Source organism: Brachycentrus maculatus, unplaced genomic scaffold (assembly GCF_059751285.1).
Source record: "Brachycentrus maculatus isolate JH-2025_06_01 unplaced genomic scaffold, ASM5975128v1 h1tg000240l, whole genome shotgun sequence".
NCBI classification, from domain to species: domain Eukaryota; kingdom Metazoa; phylum Arthropoda; class Insecta; order Trichoptera; family Brachycentridae; genus Brachycentrus; species Brachycentrus maculatus.
Window position 1 is genome coordinate 211,491 of NW_028280991.1, and position 19,452 is coordinate 230,942.

General features: G+C 31.6%; 1 long non-coding RNA gene across 2 annotated transcripts in view; it reads right to left on the reverse strand.

Moving 5' to 3' along the window:
* The window catches only part of LOC148306463 (uncharacterized), a 784,100-nt gene that overhangs the window by 201,400 nt on the left and 563,248 nt on the right, over positions 1-19,452 (reverse strand). For both annotated transcript variants that reach the window (XR_015837997.1, XR_015837996.1), the window contains exon 5: positions 9,817-9,848. This is a non-coding gene — a long non-coding RNA (uncharacterized LOC148306463). The remainder of the gene's footprint in view (positions 1-9,816; positions 9,849-19,452) is intronic.

Below are 19,452 nucleotides of genomic sequence, written 5' to 3' on the forward strand. Positions count from 1 at the left end.
TTGGCAAAAGTAAAATGAATGCAGTCGAATGAATACGATCTCTCAGACGAATTTGCGGCAAAACAATGTATGATAGATGTTCGAATGGTGAAATGGGGAAAGAATGCAAGGCTGATATAAGCATTATCGATAAAATTAACACAAACAATTAAGGATGTATTACATGTTTACATTTATTGAATTAAATTATTCATATGTGTACATATTAATTTATTTTCCACTCAAAGACAGTTGATTTGTTTTATTTTAAATAAGTTTTACTTGGTAAATACCACTCTTTATATATTAAACGTAAAAATCAAACACTGATTTTTTTAATCTACTAAATTTTATTTTATTATTGTAAAACACATAAAAACAAAATTGTGACAGTTGTTTTGCCTTGAAATGGCATTTTTTTAAACGAATAATAGAATGACATTCGTTTAAAAATGCCTCAACAAGGCGAAACAACGGTCACAAAATTTATTTTTATGTGTTTTTGAACAGTAAAATACAATTTAGCAGAATTAAAAAAATCAGTGTTTGAGTTTAACATTTAATATATAAATAAAAGTGGAGTTCTACAAATAAAACGCCAAATCTATAATTAAATACGACTATTACTTAAAATCTATTATGACATATGCAAACATATCGCTCACTCCTTTCAACAACGTCATTTATCAAAATACTTGATTTTTCAGGAGACCGTTTTTATAGTTTAAAAATATAATGAAATGTATCAAGCCACTTATTGAACTTTTTACCGTGCAACAAATCTTTTTAGGTAAAACCTGAATGTTTTTTCTCCATTTGAAAAATATTTAGTTTTTAAAAAAAAAATAAATTAAACATCGAAATGCCAAAACAACACTTTCTGCCCTGTAGCGGGTAAATATTAAGTTTAATAAAATATGCAGCTTTTGCTGGGGTAAAGTGCAATTTCTGGGTATTCCGAAAACATGCACAACTGAAAATTAACGATTTTTGATACATGACGTTCTTGAAAGGAGTGAGCGATATGTCACATAAGATTTTAAGAAATGGAGGTATTTTCTAAGTAAAAGTTAAATTGATCATGGATAGATATTATACTACATAGTGACTGCCGAATCAATTAATGAAAACTGATTTGCGTTACACTGTAGAAGAATCCGCCCGGATACCATCGCAATTCGGGACCAAAACAATTTTTAATGGGTCGTGATTTCGCATTGTGCGGTGCGTCGGGTTCGAGTACCCGGTCGGGTATAGTTACAGCCATTACCGGGGGGAGGGGGTGTTCGGCAAAAGGGGGAATAAAAAACCCGCCCGGAGGGGGGATGAACGGCGAACACCTGGGCCTGCAGCTGCGAGAAACTGTCCCACGGAGCAGCCCTCCATGCAGGAATCAAATCGCTAACTGCGTCACATATTCTCAGATTTATCTGGCGACATGTCAAACTGTGGGGCGAGGAGAAATTACAGAGGTCGGTAAAAAAAATCAATAAAAATTAATTGGTGAATTAATATTTTGTCCGCGTCTGTGGTGTAATGGTCAGCGTGTCTAGCTACCGTGCTGGAGGTCCCGGGTTCGATTCCCAGGGGGGGTGAAAATAAATATTAGTGATTTTACACTGTAATATTTATTTAATATTACTCTGGACTGGTTCCTGAAGAGCAAGAGTGATCACCTTGCCTTCGTGTAAGTAATGATCAAGATAACACTCGTCAATTCGATGCAGTGCCCTATGCATCATTGGGTGCGGATAAGGGTTATAAGTAATATTTTGTAATGACATTTTTAGTAGAACTGGATTTCATAATATAAAACGAGAACTATATAGTTTTTTTCACTCCGGTAAAAAAAAGGCGACATTAAAAATGTTATGGTAAATCAAAGGTTCGTACTGACATTATTTCTTGATGGAACTGTGTTTTATAAAATAAAACAAGAACTTAATAGTTTTTCCCACTCCGGTAAAAAAAAGGCGCGAATAAAATTTATGTGGTAAATAATGGTTTGTACTGACATTTTTTGATGGAACTGCGTTTTATAAAATAAAGCAAGAACTAAAGAGTTTTTACCAATCCGGGAAAAAATTGGCACCAATAATTTTATTTATTTTTAAGCATAGTTTTTCACTGATATTTCTTGGTGGAGTTCTATTTTATAAAATAAAACCAGAATTATATAGTTTTTTCCACTTCTATTTTATTGTATTTGACGAGATTATTTCAATTTTAAGTACAAAAATCCATTTCTGTAAAAAACTTTATAAAACCCGACGTCAAAGCCTCACAAAAACGTATATGCAATTATTATTGTGATGCGCTTCTTAAATTGAAAATTATTTTTTTGTGAACAATTAAAGTATATTAAATCATGGTTTTCAACCGCTGTCTTGCTGTGTATATAACAAAGAATTTTGTATGCCCTCTAACCAGTATGATGATATCGGTAATGACGAAGTCCGATCACTGGTCAAATAAAATAAAATCAGAAAAAAACAGCATAGTTTGTTGTTTTAATATATTATATATAGTATATAATTCTCTACTCTCGAATACTATAATATTTATTCAATATAACCCTAGATTGGTAACTGAAGCGGGGAGGGCTGATCACCTTTCCTTCATGTGTTAATGATCAAGATAACACTGCGTTTACATGATGCAGTGCCCTATGCACCATTGAGGTGCGGATAAGGGTTTGAAGAAGAAGAAGATAAAGTATATTATATGATATGGTAAAAATGCAAGGCTTGAGATAAGCATTATCGATAAAATTATTATAGGTGTGTTGAGATGGTTTGGGAGAAAGAATTTCGGATATACGTATATCCTTTATCCTTTAATTGACATGTGGCGTCAGTCAGAAAAGTCATTCAAAAGAAGATAATGTCTTATATCTTATGTAGGTTTATTATCTAAAAGATTTATTTTATTAAATTTTAATATAAAATTATTGCGGGTAGGAGTCCACGCAAGTAAAGTTGTAGAACCTCTGCTCTTTACTAAATGAAGTACCTACCTTCTGCTCACCTATGTACTTGCTTGATTTTCGTATATACTCTGTACTCCCATATGTATGTATAGTACATATATGTATATAGAGTACCTATCCGGAACAAGTTTGGTGGAATCATGATATAGGTACGTCATTTGTAGAATACAAAATTATTTCCAGTGGCTTGTTTTATAAAGTACATAAACAAAAACGTGCGTACTGACTTTCATATTTATTATTGACTAGCCAACCGACCACGTGTTTCTGTGACACAGTTTGCTTAAATAGAAAAGAAATAAAATAGATGGCAATCATACTATGATTCAAATGTTCTATTTCTGAAATATACATTTAATTATCTTTGAAACAAAATGCAATAGGAGATATTGAAAATGCTAAGTAACAGCAGCTCTCAAGAAGCATGCTATCCGCCACGAGAAATGTTTCGTATTTCGTGGGTTGCCGTTACTTTCAACAGATGGAGCTGCCATTGCGGTCTAAAAAGCTGTTCTCACAGGGAAGTATGAAAATATTCAAGTTTCAATGCAATGTTTTATAAAAATCTCAAAGCTATCGGCGAATAACCTTTAACAGATTGAATAGTTTGAATAAACGATCTCAATTTAAAAAAAAATGAATACGGAAATGTAAAAACATGCGGGAATAAGGGTGCAAAGTTGTCTCATAATTTTAAGGCTGATAACTTAAGGAAATTTAAGATTGTTAGCGAGCATGTATATTTTTATATTTTTATTTATAAACAACGGTCGTAAGCCTTGTATTTACATGGCATTTGCCCAAACTTATTCCGTATTATTATGCCGTATTCTTTTACATCTATGTCGAGATGTCAATATAAATATCTACTAAGTGGACAAACCCGGATTTGTGAACAAAGATTTGGACACACTCAAAATATAGTGAACAGTTTAAAACTGATTACGTTTTATTGAATTGTAAAATTAAACTTTTTTAAGTACCTACTTCAATTTTTTTTGTACATAATTTTTTTATAAAGTTGGTGTTAATTGATTGTCTTTTTTTTAACATGACTTGATTAATAATATCACTCACTCCTTTCAACAACGTCATTTATAAAAAAAAACTTGATTTTTCAGGAGATTGTTTTGAAAATTTAAAAATATAATAAAATGTATTGAAAATAAATATCAAGCCGCTTTTTGAACTTTTTACTGTGCAACAGATCTTTTTAGGCAAAACCTGATTTTTTTTTCCATTTGAAAAATATTTAGTTTATTAAAAAAAATTATTTAACAATACCTTTTCTTAAAAATGAAAAAAACAACGCTTTCTGCCCTTTAGCGGGTAAATATTAATACAAGCAATGTGAAAGGAAATATTGCAAATGTGTGCTTTAAATTTTCTATCTTTCCCTTTTTACTAAACCGAGCCACAGCAACACGTGGCCGGATACAGCTAGTTTTTATTAAATCGAATATATAGAATAAAGAAATTCAAAAGTCATACAAAACCGCAAATAATTTTATCAGCGCATATAATAAATATCAGTTTCAAGTTTTTGCGAATTTCTTGGGGGTGGATGATTTTTTTTCTTCATTCACGTTTAAAAACTCTTCCGTTATAATCCCACCCCGAGGAAATGATTTGAGGGTGGCCTATTATGTGATGCGATTGTATTCAATAATAACATGTACCGATGGAACCACCCTCGTAATTCATCCCTTCTCCCTTCAAAGCTGGCAATCGTTGATATATTTTCAAAAGAAGTCTTTAAGATTTGTGAATTTATGAAAAGAGAAAAATGTATTATGTTCCTACATTTTCGCACCTACATACTTCATTTCGGAATTTTACTCCATACTTCATTATTTTAAAAAGAGGGATTATTTTCTTAATTTTTTGCCAATTATATTTTTTCTAAGAGTGTACTAGTCAGATTTCAATATAAAACGTCTTGATAAAAAAACCTTAATAACCGTGAGTACATTTTTATATTGATTCTTATATATCAAAAATCTTTTCATACACTCACACCAGTTGTTTCAGTTTTTGACATGACAACTTTTGACGAATCAGTGAACTGTCTCTTCTTTAACGTGTATGTTACATGTAATTTTTAATTAAATGTGAAGTAATCGAACCCCTGAAATAATATCACCTCAATAAGCAATTCATTATGAATATCCTTTAAAAACAGTGTCAATCATATATTTTATTGTTCATGATTCAAATTCCATGTTAAACACAAATAACCAATTACAAAAAAACGCGTAAAATACTATTACAGATATCGTTCTCTCCTTTCAACAACGTCATATATCAAAATACTTGATTTTTCAGGAAATCGTTTTTAAAGTTTAAAAATATAGGGAAATGTATTCAAAATAAATATCAAGCCACTTATTCAGCTTTTTACTGTGCAACAGATATTTTTAGGTAAAACCTGATTTTTTTCTCTCCATTTGAAAAATATACATATATTATATTTAAAAAATAGTTAAACAATACCTTTTCTCAAAATGCAAAAACAGCACTTTCTTCCCTGTAGCGGGTATATATTAAATGAAAAATATGCCACTTTTGCTGGGATATAGTTCATTTTCTGGGCATTCCGAAAACACGCACAACTTAAAATTTACGCTTTTTGATATATGACGTTGTTGAAAGGAGTGAGCGATATGGTCATTATAATTATGTAGTCATAAAAGTTGGAAGCATTTTTCTAATTTTATAAAAGGGCAGCGTTATAACAATATAAAAAAAAGGCAAAAAATAAGGGAGACGCGTATTACAAACAAGGTCAATATTTGTAATCGTAATTTACGCGTTATCATTATATGTTATGATGAGATTTAAACAAACTGTTTAAAATATTTTATATATTCTTTAAAAAAAAAAAGCTTACCATAGATCAGAACAAGTCCATGTTAAACACAAAAAACCCAATAGATTTATATTATCCACTGACACTTCGTGATGGAATTGCATTTTTAATTTATTATTAGATTAAAACCAATATTTTTAGCTTTTCCACTTTTTATTTGACCAGCGACCGGGTTTCGTCGTTACCGACATCATCAGACTGGTCCAGTCTGATGATGTCGGTAACGACGAAACCCGGTCGCTGGTCAAATAAAAAAGTGGAAAAGCTAAAAATATTGGTTTTAATCTAATAATAAATTAAAAAACCCAATTACAAAAAAAACGCGTAAATTACCGTTTGCAGGCGGCCAACCCCCGCAGGTTGGGGCAGATTTTCAGATTTTACAGGGAAATTTACAACGCCGGTGGGTCGCCGAAAAACAGAGAAAATGTCAAACCCATAAAATTAACCCTTTGTCCGCGGAATATCGAGATTTTTTTCATGTTCGTACCTCTAACCCCTTCGCGGCGCGCACAATTATTGCTCACAGATTTATTGCCGTTCCGCGTATGTTCAGTCGAGTGTGACACACCCGTGTGGCAGAGGCGTGCCTCAGCTAGCAGAGCGTCAACGGGTGAAAATAAATCGCCACACGTATTAATTTGAAGAAATATTCAATCAAAATGTAAAACTAATGCTAATGGTACCCAAAAAACACCGGATTCGTCTTGCAGCAGTTTGAAAATTAAACTTTACTAAATAACCATCACGCCGCTTCTCCGCAAGGGCAGGCAGAGAGAACATAACGCCACACCAGTCTTTTCAAGCAATCTTCGCTTCTTGCAGATTCACGCATCTTTCATACATCGCTCACTCCTTTCAAGAACGTCATAAATCAAAAAACTTGATTTTTCAGGAGGACGTTTTTAAAGTTTAAAAATATAATACAATGCATTGAAAATAAATATCAAGCCACTTACTGAACTTTTTACTGTGCAACAGATCTTTTTAGGTAAAACCTGAAGGTTTTTAATGCATTTGAAAAATATTAAGTATGTATAAAAAAATAATTAAACAATACCCTTTCTTCAAAATGCAAAAACAACACTTTCTGCCCTGTAGCGGGTAAATATTAAGTTAAAAATATGCCTCTTTTGCTGGAATATAGTATATTTTCTGGGCATTCTGAAAACATGCAAAGCTGAAAATTGACGATTTTTTATTTATGACGTTCTTGAAAGGAGTGAGCGATATACCCCCCGATTGATCCGATTTTTGACCTGACCACATTCAAGTACTTTAAATACTTGATCATACCCAGGATTCTTTTATCTTTTTCTTTTTTTGTTTCATGAAAGTGTTGAAGAGAGGTGTGTTGAAGATGGTTTGACAAATGGAAAGAACGAGTGAGAAAAGAACAGAAATTCAAATTTACGGGGGGAATGTAGTTGGTAATAGAAGCAGAGGACGAGCGAGGAAAACTTGGCGCGATCAAGTATCTCATATACCTACATGAAAGTGGCCAGCCAGGTCAGGAGTCGGAATAATCGGCGTGTATGTATGAGGAGACGCATGAATGTAAATAAGGGGGCGAAGATTTTTTGCAAAGACAGAGTGATGTGGAGTTGTATTCTCTCTGCCTACCCCTGCGGTGAAGCGGCTTACACAGACATGGATTATGATATTGAAAATGATAATGATACAGAAACAAATATTTATTTATAAGATATATTAACATACTAAGGACGGGAAAGGTATTTTTACCGATTCGGTCGATCGATGCTTAAAGACGGGAAGGGTATTTTTTATCTTCTGCGCCGGTCTCATTTCCAGGTCGGAAATGATGGAATTACATATTAAATGTTTTTATATGAATTTTATGTGCATTATTATCAGAGGCGAAGAATGTTTGCAAAGACAGAGTGGTGTGGCGTTCTATTCTCTCTGCCTACCCCTGCGGGGAAGCGGCGTGATGGTTAGTTAGTTAGTTTTTACATAATTATCAATTCCCTTTGCCAGCGGCCCGCAGGCGTAAAAATACACCCGTCTTAAGTGTGTTTTCACATTGTTTGCGGGTTAACGCTTTAAAGCATTAGTTAGTAAGTCACTCATAACAATTTTTATATATCTTATGACAATACAACGAGTTTTTTAAAATAATATTTTTGAACGCGTAATCACGCGGCGCCCCTGGTAAAAATGATACACCGTTCGTGTGTCGGCCAAATGGGGCAATAGCGAAAGAGATTTTTTCATCGTTTATTTAATGGTATATTCACTTAATTTATATCTTTTTGATTCTGTGAAAGGCATATAAAAACAACTTCGGCATAAATCCATAGCCAGTAGGACGGCACAGCCGATCGCAATCAATCTTTCGACGCCATTAGCGGGAAAGAATTTCGGAGGGAAAAAATATGTCAAATGGCGGCGGAGACACCTCCGCGCGGGAAAGAGTTACGGATCAGTTATAATTACCTTTTTACACACTTCCGACAGATATGGAGTGAGATCAACTCTTTGAATAATGATCTTCTGCGCGAGAGACTCCGTGTAATTTTTCGACATTATCGCTTTTCGATTGGGTCGATTGATTTCGACTTTGCGAGTATGTTTTATGTTTGGGCTGTAGAATTTTATACATTATAGCGTGTCATGAATAATATTACACGCTTTTCGAAATTCCTGTGCCCCAATGTTTTGCCGTATAAATGTCAGACTGTCTAAAATTTTATATCAATATGATTAACTACTTCATAAATAATTGAAATTGCGTTATATGACATTTACTAACGTTTTCAAATGATTTTTTACAGAAAGAAAACGTATTGTTTATTTACAAGATTTTGAGTGTGTCCAAAAACATGTTTTCAAATCTGGATTTTCTCCTCATAGAGTTATTTTTACAATTTCATGAATTGATTCGGTAGTCAGTTAATGGTAAAATGTTTCCATTTTTATTTTAAGTTTTACTTGGTAAATACCACTATTTAGTTAAATCTATTGTGACACGTGTTTCAATACAATAAGCATAATTTTTTGTAGTTTGAAGCATTCGGCGTCATGTTTGAAAATGGTGCGTAATGCATTGCAACACGTTACAATAGATTTAAAGAAACAGTGGTATTTATCACGTAAAACTTAAATTAAAAATTGTGTTTTATTTACATATTATTATCTTAACATAGATAAAGAATACAAATAAAATATGCATACAAATTTTAATTTCTCTGATCTCTGCTACATAAAATCATTTCTCAATCCAACATAGATGGCTGTTGTGAACTCATATGTACTGTGTCATGACATTGATCAATATATTTAGGAGCTTCGAAAAGTTAAGTAGTGTGATTTTTAATCATGGGTACATTTGGGAATGTCGCACGTATATAAAGTGATCACTTAACAGGCCTAAAAGAAGAGGAATTTAAATATCCACACTTATATTCATATTCATCTTCATCTATGATAAGATATCAGTATAAATAACTCATAAGTAAAGAAAAACTCAGAATTTGTTAACGAAGATTTCGACACACTCAAAATATCGTGAAAAAGGTTAATGTATGAAAGCTGATGTGTATGAAGAATATCGATTATTTAGAGTTTTTGTAAATTGAGACGTTATATGTATAGTGTCTTATATACACGTAGTTAAGCTATGTAGTTCAATATTAATTAATAAGGACTTGTTTATATTTACCTAGAAGAGATATTTACAAAATAAAACCACTTTGTATTTTACCACTTTTTATTGGTACTTTTCTCCAACTACAATAGTTTCGAAAAGAACCTTGTCACCAGGGTTAAAAATGTACATGTTTAACCCTTATGATGACAAGGTTCTTGTCAAAACCAGTTGGAGAAAGTTACTAATAAAAAGTGGTTAAAACCAAAGTAGTTTTATTTTATAAAGTTTTTGAAATGTGTCACAAGTACCTGCAAAAAACATTCAGGCAAAAAAATCTAAGACATATATCTACGAAAATGAATTTCTTACCTTTTTTATCATATTTCTTCGTACGCCAGGATCTGCCAGGATCTGAAATAACAAAAATAAACAGTTTTTTAGCGGCTTATTATAAGACAAATTTAAAAACATGTGAGGTGCACAAATATTTTTGAACTGTGTACCTAAATAAACATTGTACACGAGATTCCCAAATCGGAAGATTGCCAAAAAATGCATTGAAACCACGCTGCACAAATATTTTAAACTCTTTTTTGAAGGATCGTTTTGGAATACACGAATTCCGATTTGGCCAAAAAATATACAATGCCCCCTTTGCATTTTTGATATTTCAACATAGATGAAGAATAATATGGAAGTATGAGCATTTACGGGGCTTACGACCGTCATGGGCTGGTTTAAGTGATCACTTTACACTCGTGTAACATTCACCAATTCTACCCATGATTGACAACCACACTACTCAAATTCTTGGAACTTGTTATATTGCTTAATTTCCAAACGAACTGTTTGAATTAATTTGAATTTCACTGAAGACATATATGATGAGATGAGAGAAGCTTTTTATGAAGCAGAAACTCTTTAATTTGTTTGTGCGGTCCGAATCCCAGATTATATTCACACACTCGATAAACGCTAAAAATAGCATTTTAATTTTAATTTTTAGCTTATAATTTGACCAGGTAATTTATGTACAATATTTTGAGTTTCCAAATACTTTTTTCACAAATCTGGATTATCTCCAATTAGGAATTTTTTGTTGTTGACATCTCAACAAGAATGAAAAAGAATATGGAAATATGGGTATTTAAAAATAACTAGTTTTAGAAATAATCCAGATTTGTGAACAAGTATTTGGACACACTCAAAATGTTGAGGCTAAAAATACCCAAAAGTTGGGAAAAAGTTCCGTGTAACGATAAAGCACATCTCCGGATAAGTAGCATCCGATATATGATACATATTTTTGACCGTCCGGATTTCGGATAGTGGGTAATATTTAGGAATTATCTCAACCTATGTAAATAATAATATTCTATGGTGTTTTCCGCATGCGTGGCTGTGTGCACATTGGCAGATAAATAGGCTAACTGTATTAAATCTCATGTCAATCATGTGTTGCTTTCTAGGAAAACTGGAACATGATTGCTGTGACGGTGGTAAGGGATGAGAGGAACACTTTCAGGGGTGTTAAATTAAAATATCACAAGGAAAAATATGTTTGTCAAATTAATATTAATCGTGATAATAAGATAAAATGGATAGGTACATATGGGTGCAGTATAGGTACCCTTTATTGTTGTTATTTTATTATTATCATTGAAATTATGTATAAATGAAAAAAATAACATAAAACGGAGATTCTTAACCCTTTAAATATGCTTAAAAACAAAGTTTAGGAAGAACTTTTTGGTGAGATTATTTATTATTTTATTATTTTAATATTAAATTTTAGTCCGCCTCCGTAGTGTAATGGTCAGCACGCTCGGCTGCCGTTCTGGAGGTCCCGGGTTCGATTCCCAAGGGGGGTAAAATAAATCTTAGTGATTTTTTCACTGTAATATTTATTCAATATTACCCTGGACTGGTACCAGAAGCGGAGGGCTGATCACCCTTCCTTCATGTGTAAACGATCAAGATTACACTGCGTTTATATGATGCAGTGCCCTATGCACCATTGGGGTGCGGATTAGGGTTTTATTATTTTTTATTATTATTAATATTAAATTGGGATTATTGAACCTCTAAAATTTGTGAAAATCAAATCATGGGTAGGTACCTGGTGATCTTAATTTAGAATACTTATATTCATTAATTTATACGGACCCCTTAAAAAATATCATCTCAATAAACAATTCGTTATGAAAATCCCTTAAAAACAGCGTCAATCGTATTATATACATAGATAAACTGGTATGGTTTTTGGTAATTATTATCTGATTGTTATATGGAATTTATCTGGAGTTCTTCGTCTTCTAAGCTTTATCCGAACCCAATGGTGCATAGACAACAAAATTGCATCGAAGCAGTGTTATCTTTGACTATATAAAAATGTATATATTATATGCATACTAATGGATAAAAACATTTATTTGAAGACTATAAGTTAAAAATGATAGCCGTAAAGGGTTGGACTGCCCTTATGCTAAATGTTCTCGTGATTCGCAAAAATTTAGGGACGGTAGAAAAAAAAATCCCTGAGCCTGATCTCAATATGGACCCCAGGAATTCTGTAGTAGACTTTGCGACGCCGACAGCGAAAAAAAATGTAGTTTCAACCAGCCAACCCCACGAATCCGCCAGGTAGAAATATTATTATTGCTTTTGAGATTATCCCCAGACAATGTGCGGATTTGAAAATTGAATCTCGTACCAGAATCGGGATTAGCGGAATGTTTTTAAAATTCTCTGTTTGTGAATCAGGTCCTTATTAAATCCTTCGATGCATTCAATGAATGAAGGATCACAAAGGAACTGGTAATATGGACATATTTCATTTACTTCAATACTTAAGAAAATACCAACATCCTACAATGAAAACAAGAAAAAAAAAAAAAAATTATATTATTTTTTAACATCTCATCAAAGATGAAGAAGATATGGAAGCCTCGGCATTTACGGGGCTGACGACCGTCATAGGGTAGTTTAAGTGATCACTTTACACACGTGTAACATTCACCAATTCCACCCATTATTGACAACCACACTACTCAAATTCTTGGAAGTTCTATATATATATATATATATGAACCAATTTTGAATCATTGTTCTTACCTTCACTAGAGACATCTATTGGTGAAATGAAAGTTTTTTATTGAGCAGAAACTCTTTTATTAGTATGTAAGGCCCGAATCCTGGATTATAATCACACACATGAGAAACGCCATAAAATATAATTTTTATTATTATTATTTAAGCTTATAATTTGACAAGATTATTTATTCACAACATTTTTGTAAGTGAAATAATTTTAATTATAATAACATAGAGTATGATACTATCTAGGGTCTCGTAGTATGTAAAATGATTCGGGAATAAATTTTGCTAAATTTTTGACGAAAATGCTTATCCTTGCTTTCGTTCCTTATTACATCATTCGAACATCTAGCATTCATCGCTTTGGCGCACATTCGTCTGAGAGATCGTATTTCGTCCGCATTCAGTCTACTTTGTTTGCGCGCACTCCTTGCTTTACTTTCATACGTATATACGAGTATGCAATTTCAATCATAGATTTTTTTTGAAAAGCATTTTTTTTCACAAAGCATAACATCTACAATATATGTATAACATTCCAATATTTATCTTATGTAATTGTCAATCATGGGTAGAAATGTAAATGTTACATTTCAATTTCAATATATATATATATATATATATTTATATATATATATATATATATATATATATATATATATATATATATATATATATATATATATATATATATATATATATATATATATATATATATATATATATATATATATATATATATATATATATATATATATATATATATATATATATATATATATATATATATATATATATATATATATATATATATATATATATATATATATATATATATATATATATATATATATATATATATATACACATATTTTACATTAACGTTTAATGTTTATCTTTTACTTGGAAAATATCTCATTTGAAAAAAATCTTTTCTGATTCGTATGTCGATACATGCAACATCATATCAAATACCGTTGTGAAACTAAGCCTCATATGAGAACTGTATCCTAAAAATGATGAAAAATAAGTAAATCATTTGTAACGGAAATTACACAGTTATACAATAATTAAAAAACAAAATCATGAAAAAATATATATGTTCTCATCAGCAGATTCTTGAAACTAGTCGTGTTTACATTAAATAAATATAGCAAATAAATAAAATAAATAAATAAGCGGCTTCACATGTTAGCCAATGCTTTTGAAAGTATAGATTTATTTAATATATTGTTATCCACCTTGAAGTTTGTACTTTCTCAGCATTTCTTTTCCATGTCATGATGGATAAATTTAAACGTTGTGTTTCATTCTCTCTCGCTTCTCGCTGATAGTGTGTGAAGGAGACGTGTATTTACCGGTGCTTACTATTTGTTATTCTATTATTAATTTATGTTTGAAACTTTTTGTTTCTTTATTAGAGTATTCATTAGTATATTTTTATATTAGATAAAGTATATATGTTTTATGTTAAAGGTATTAGCCGTTCAATAAATAAATAAATAAAAAATGGTCTTATGCAAGTGTTTTATTTTATATTATTTTTAATTGTATCGTCATGTTATTTCACAATGTTAAAGCCGGATCATTTTTTTAACAAAAAATAATTGCTGACCTTACCGATACAAAAATTGTACCACATTTGTACACATTATTCATTATAATTTGTATGCATTCCACATACGAATAAAACAAATCATTATTTTACCCTTTACCGGTAATGTGGGGGTTGAAAATGGCCAGTGCATCGTGTGTGATCCCATTTAGCAGCCCGAAATGTAATTTGGAATTCCTTTTCCACCTCCCGTCCCCGCCCTAGCCGGCCCGCCCGCGCCCTCTCGCACAGAGTAAGTGGGCGGAAACTCCACATTTCCACATATTTAATGAATTATTCATACAAAACTGGATATTAGACATTTTATCACAGAGTCACAAATATTTGGACCCAAGAGGTGAAACTTTGTCGTATGGATTTTAGTCTCTGAAACATTGTTTCATACAAACATATTAAATTTACAAATATGAAAATTGACGGAATAAGTGAGCGGATTAATACATATTTGAAAACTCCACATTTCCACATATTTTATAAATTATTCATACAAAACTGGAGATTAGATATCTTATCACAGAGTCACAAATATTTGAACCGAAGAGGCGATGCATTGTCGAATGGATTTTCGTTTTTGAAACATTGTTTCATACAAAAATATTAAATTTTCATATACGAAAATTTTATAAGGATCGAAAGTGCCACAGTGGTATAGTTGGGTATACGCTCGACTGCGAACTGGCGTCGCAGGTTTGATTCCGCGTAAACTGCAAAAGTTTACTTTTTATATTGCTAGTGAATTTCATAACATTTTGTTCACAAGTCTGGTTTTTTTCACTTGGGAGTTATTATTAGGGTCTCTGCTAATCACTTTACTCATCAACCATAGATACTGCTGCAAACTCGCACATTAAGCGACACATGAATTATATCACACACATATATGAGTCCCATAATTTTCCAAAAAATAGGGGTTTAATCGAAGCGTAAATATAGCTTCTGAAATTTAAGTAGTGTGGTTGTCAATCGTGAGTTGAATGGTGAATGTTACAAGTGTATAAAGTAATCACTTTCCAGCCTACGACAGATCGTAAGCCCTGTAAATACCCAGATTTCTATATTCTTCTTCATATAAGTTAAGATGGAAGACTATATACGAGTTCTTAGAAGACAAAATTAAAATTTGAGAAGGTATAAATAATTGTCATTATTTAGAAAAATATTTGACTGGATGTTTTAAGGATGTTTAAAAAAAATGTCTCTCCTGAACATTTAACGTTTTGTATTTCCGTTTGTTTACCTCAAACGTACCGAATTTATTTTACGGGAACACGTGGACTGATGTAACACCCTCCTCCATTTTGTATGGCCGAACTATTCCCTTTCCCCCTAAGAAAGTGGCGAGCAAGGCACGCTAGCCGACAATTATTTTATTTGAAGTAATGATTAATTGACAATTTGTAGTTCGGAAATTTTCACGGCTGGCAATCAAATGAAAAAACGACCACGCGTAATAGCGTTTTTTCCACGGTATGGGAGGTTCGCTGAATAAGTACAGTACAAAAAATATCAGATTAAAGCTTTTGAATTATTGTAAATTCACAATATTTTCGTATCTTTATAATTTTTTTCACAAATGTTGAACTTACTCTACTTGCATTAATATTTTACTGAATATTATATGTAAAAATACACCAGTATAAGTCAATTTTCAGTTTATTTATGTAAATACGACTAGTTTCGAGAACTATAGATGGATTTTTTGACATCTCATCAAAGATGAAGAAGAATATGGAAGTCTGGGCATTTACGGGGCTTACGACCGTCATAGGCTGGTTTAAGTGATCACTTTACACACGTGTAACATTCACCAATTCTACCCATTATTGACAACCACACTACTCAAATTCTTGGAAGTTCTATATATATGAACCAATTTAGAAACCTTGTTCATGAATCACTAGAACTTCACTAGAGACATCTATTGGTGAGATGTAAAGAAGCTTTTTATTAAGCAGAAACTCTTATATTAGTATGTGAGATCCGAATCCTGGATAATAATCACACACATGAGAAACGCCAGAAAATACCATTTTCATTTTTATTATTAAGCTTATAATTTGACCAGATAATTTATTTACAACATTTTGAGTGTGTCCAAATACTTGTTCACAAAATCTGGATTATCTCCAATTACAGGAGTAAATGCCCAGACTTCCATATTCTTCTTCATCTTTGATGAGATGTCAAAAAATAATATGAAAATAACTCCTGTAATTGGAGATAATCCAGATTTTGTGAACAAGTATTTGGACACACTCAAAATGTTGTAAACTATAGATGGACATACAAATTATGTAGGTACGTATGTTTGTATTTCCATCAGTTGATGAAAACATCTATTGGTTAAAATTCCTTGTGCTTACATTAATAAAGTCAGAAATGGTCTGGTTAAGCGTTTTATTATTATGATCAAGTCATCATGCATCATATTCCACAGCATTAATGCCAAATCAATTAAAATATAATATAAGATTTTATTAATACCTAAACATAGATGATGTTTTTAATTTTCGAATTTAAGGGCTTTCGACCTGTCATTTCCATGTTTGAATTAGGACTTCATTCACTGCATTCAGTATTTCCCTATTATTTATCTCTTGTCTTGCTTCTTTACATAATGAATATGTAGAAGTATTTTTAGACATTGCAATGAGCAAATACTGATTCTGATTGACCCACACTAGATTATCCCTCACTTCCCAAAACAAGATAAATTAAAAAAGTATATTTAGCTAGAAAAAAATTAAAATTCAAATAATGACCTATAAATCTTGTACATAATATGGAAGATATTGCTTTTTAGCAATAAGCCCGCCAATGTACTTTTTATTTTCTGTACATGAAGTTTAAATAAAAAAAAATAAAAATAATAAAAATAATAATAAGCATGGTTAATAATAAATGCAACTACCATGTAAACAAAAAAAACTTTAGACATTTCTAGAGTTATTTTGATATATTCATGATTTTCTCAAATCATGGAAACTACATATGTAAATACCCGCCTCACGTGACAATACAATTTAATAATAATAATAATAAGCCCTTGTCAGCACCCCAATGGTGCATAGGGCACTGTGTCGTATAAACGCAGTGTTATCTTGATCGTTTACACATGAAGGAAAGGTGATCAGCCCTCCGCTTCAGGTACCAGTCTGTGGTAATATTGAATAAATATTACAGTGATAAAATCACTTTTTTTTTATTTTACCCCCCTTGGGAATCGACCCGGGACCTCCAGAACGGTAGCCGAGCGTGCTGTCCATTAAACTACGGAGGCGGACTTAAATATAATAATACAATTTAAAATAAATACAATTTAAAACCGATCAAAACATTCAAAACCTCGAATAACATAACGTAAAATTATGCGTCAGTAAAAATAAATCTGTTGAAGCGCTATATCAAAATCAAAATCATTTTATGTCTCATAGTTGTTTTTTTTTTAATTTATGGTTATTCATGAGAAACAAGAAACATTTTAAGTGAAAAAGAGATTAATAAGGCAAGTTGTAAAAAACGTAGATAAAATATTTTTATTCCATGAATTATTGATGATTTGATTTATGTTATATCAAACTAGAGTTATAATACATTATTTCGATTTTCACGTATTTAGAGCAATGTTATTAGATTGCACCTCGTAATATAACGATTAAAGAGCGTGAAGGTAATACGGGACTTGATGAAGTTTGTTCAATGCCGTTTGAAGTTTGAGCATTTGAATTAAAAGAAAAAGAAAAAATACGAACCGAAAATATTTCGGACGATAACTTTCTTTTTGATCAGTGTTGAAAGATTTCCGTAAAATGTATGCATTTTATATGAATTATTTTATAATCGACCATATAAATTAAAAAAAAAAACAATAACCCGCAAAGTCACTATTTTAGAGGCTTGTCTGTAGGTAAGATAATAAGGAGAGGAAAGGTAGTTTGAAAGATATATCACAAACACCCAGATCAATTGAAAAAACATTACATTATATAATGCATTGTATAATAATAAACTCATACTTAAAAGGGGGGAGACTAAAGTCTTCCCCTTATTGTCTATGTTCTCACAAAAAAAGATTTAAAATGAATAAATAAATAAAAATAAGAAACAGCTCCTACCCTCTCTTTACCCTTGATCGTCCCAAGGACAGACACAACACTAAAATATAAACTAAGCTTAAATATAGTGTTTGAAAATGATGCAGAATGCATCGAAACACATGTCAAAATAAATTTTAAGAAAAAGTGATACTTACCTAGCAAAACTGAAATTAATAAACAAAAAAATGTAATTGATATCTCGATATAGATGAAGAAGAATATGGATATCGTGGTATTTACAGGGCTTGCGATCTGTCGTTATCGGTTGGTGAAGTGATCACTTTACGTACATGTAACATTTGCCATTCTACCCGTGATTGACAACCCAAACTATAAAAAAACTCTTAGATATATTGATCAATCTCGTGACACAGTACATGTGAGTTCATAATAGACATCTAACGTGTGTTGGATTGAGAAAAGCTTCCAAAAAATTAATGATATGGTTGTCAATCATGAGTAAAATTGGTAAATGTTTTAAGTGTGTAAAGTGATCACTTAACCAGCCTACGACATGTCATAAGCCCTTTAAATACCCAGACATATATTATAAATCTCATGTCGCTTCATTTTTGAGTTCACGGTTGATTTGAGAAAGCTTTTATTTAGCAAAGAGAGATATAGAAAAAGCAAAAGATTTTTTTTTTTTCAAAGGATCATAATTTTTTTGGTGACCTGATAGGTCAGCTCTGGGGTCTAGTTTTAGTAAAGGTAGTTTAGTTAACGACTATGAATACGTCAGTAATACAGCTGGTCATGCGAATCAGGCATTATATTTAACTTGTGCGTGTACCTTTTCTAGTAATCAACGCATTCACGCATTTTCCCAATCATTTCCTACGCAACGGATAAACGGGAGCGTCCAAAATCAGCGCAAGATAATTCCAATGTGATTTACATTTATATTGGTGATTTTTACTTAGTAATTACAAATATTTCTTAAAATCTATTCTAACACGTGTTTCAGTGCATTCTACATCCTTTTGATGAAACGCATCGAAACACGTGACACAATAGAATGCACATTGGATATTTTTTTGTTTTTTAGAATATATAAGTACAGAATTAAAAAATAATACAGTTATTTTTCAAAATCATATAACTGTTTCGAAGAAAAACTTATTTTTTTCAATGCAAAAACGGTGTTATAAGAATAAAATGTTACCTAGATTTAGAGAAAATTATGTTGCGACTTAA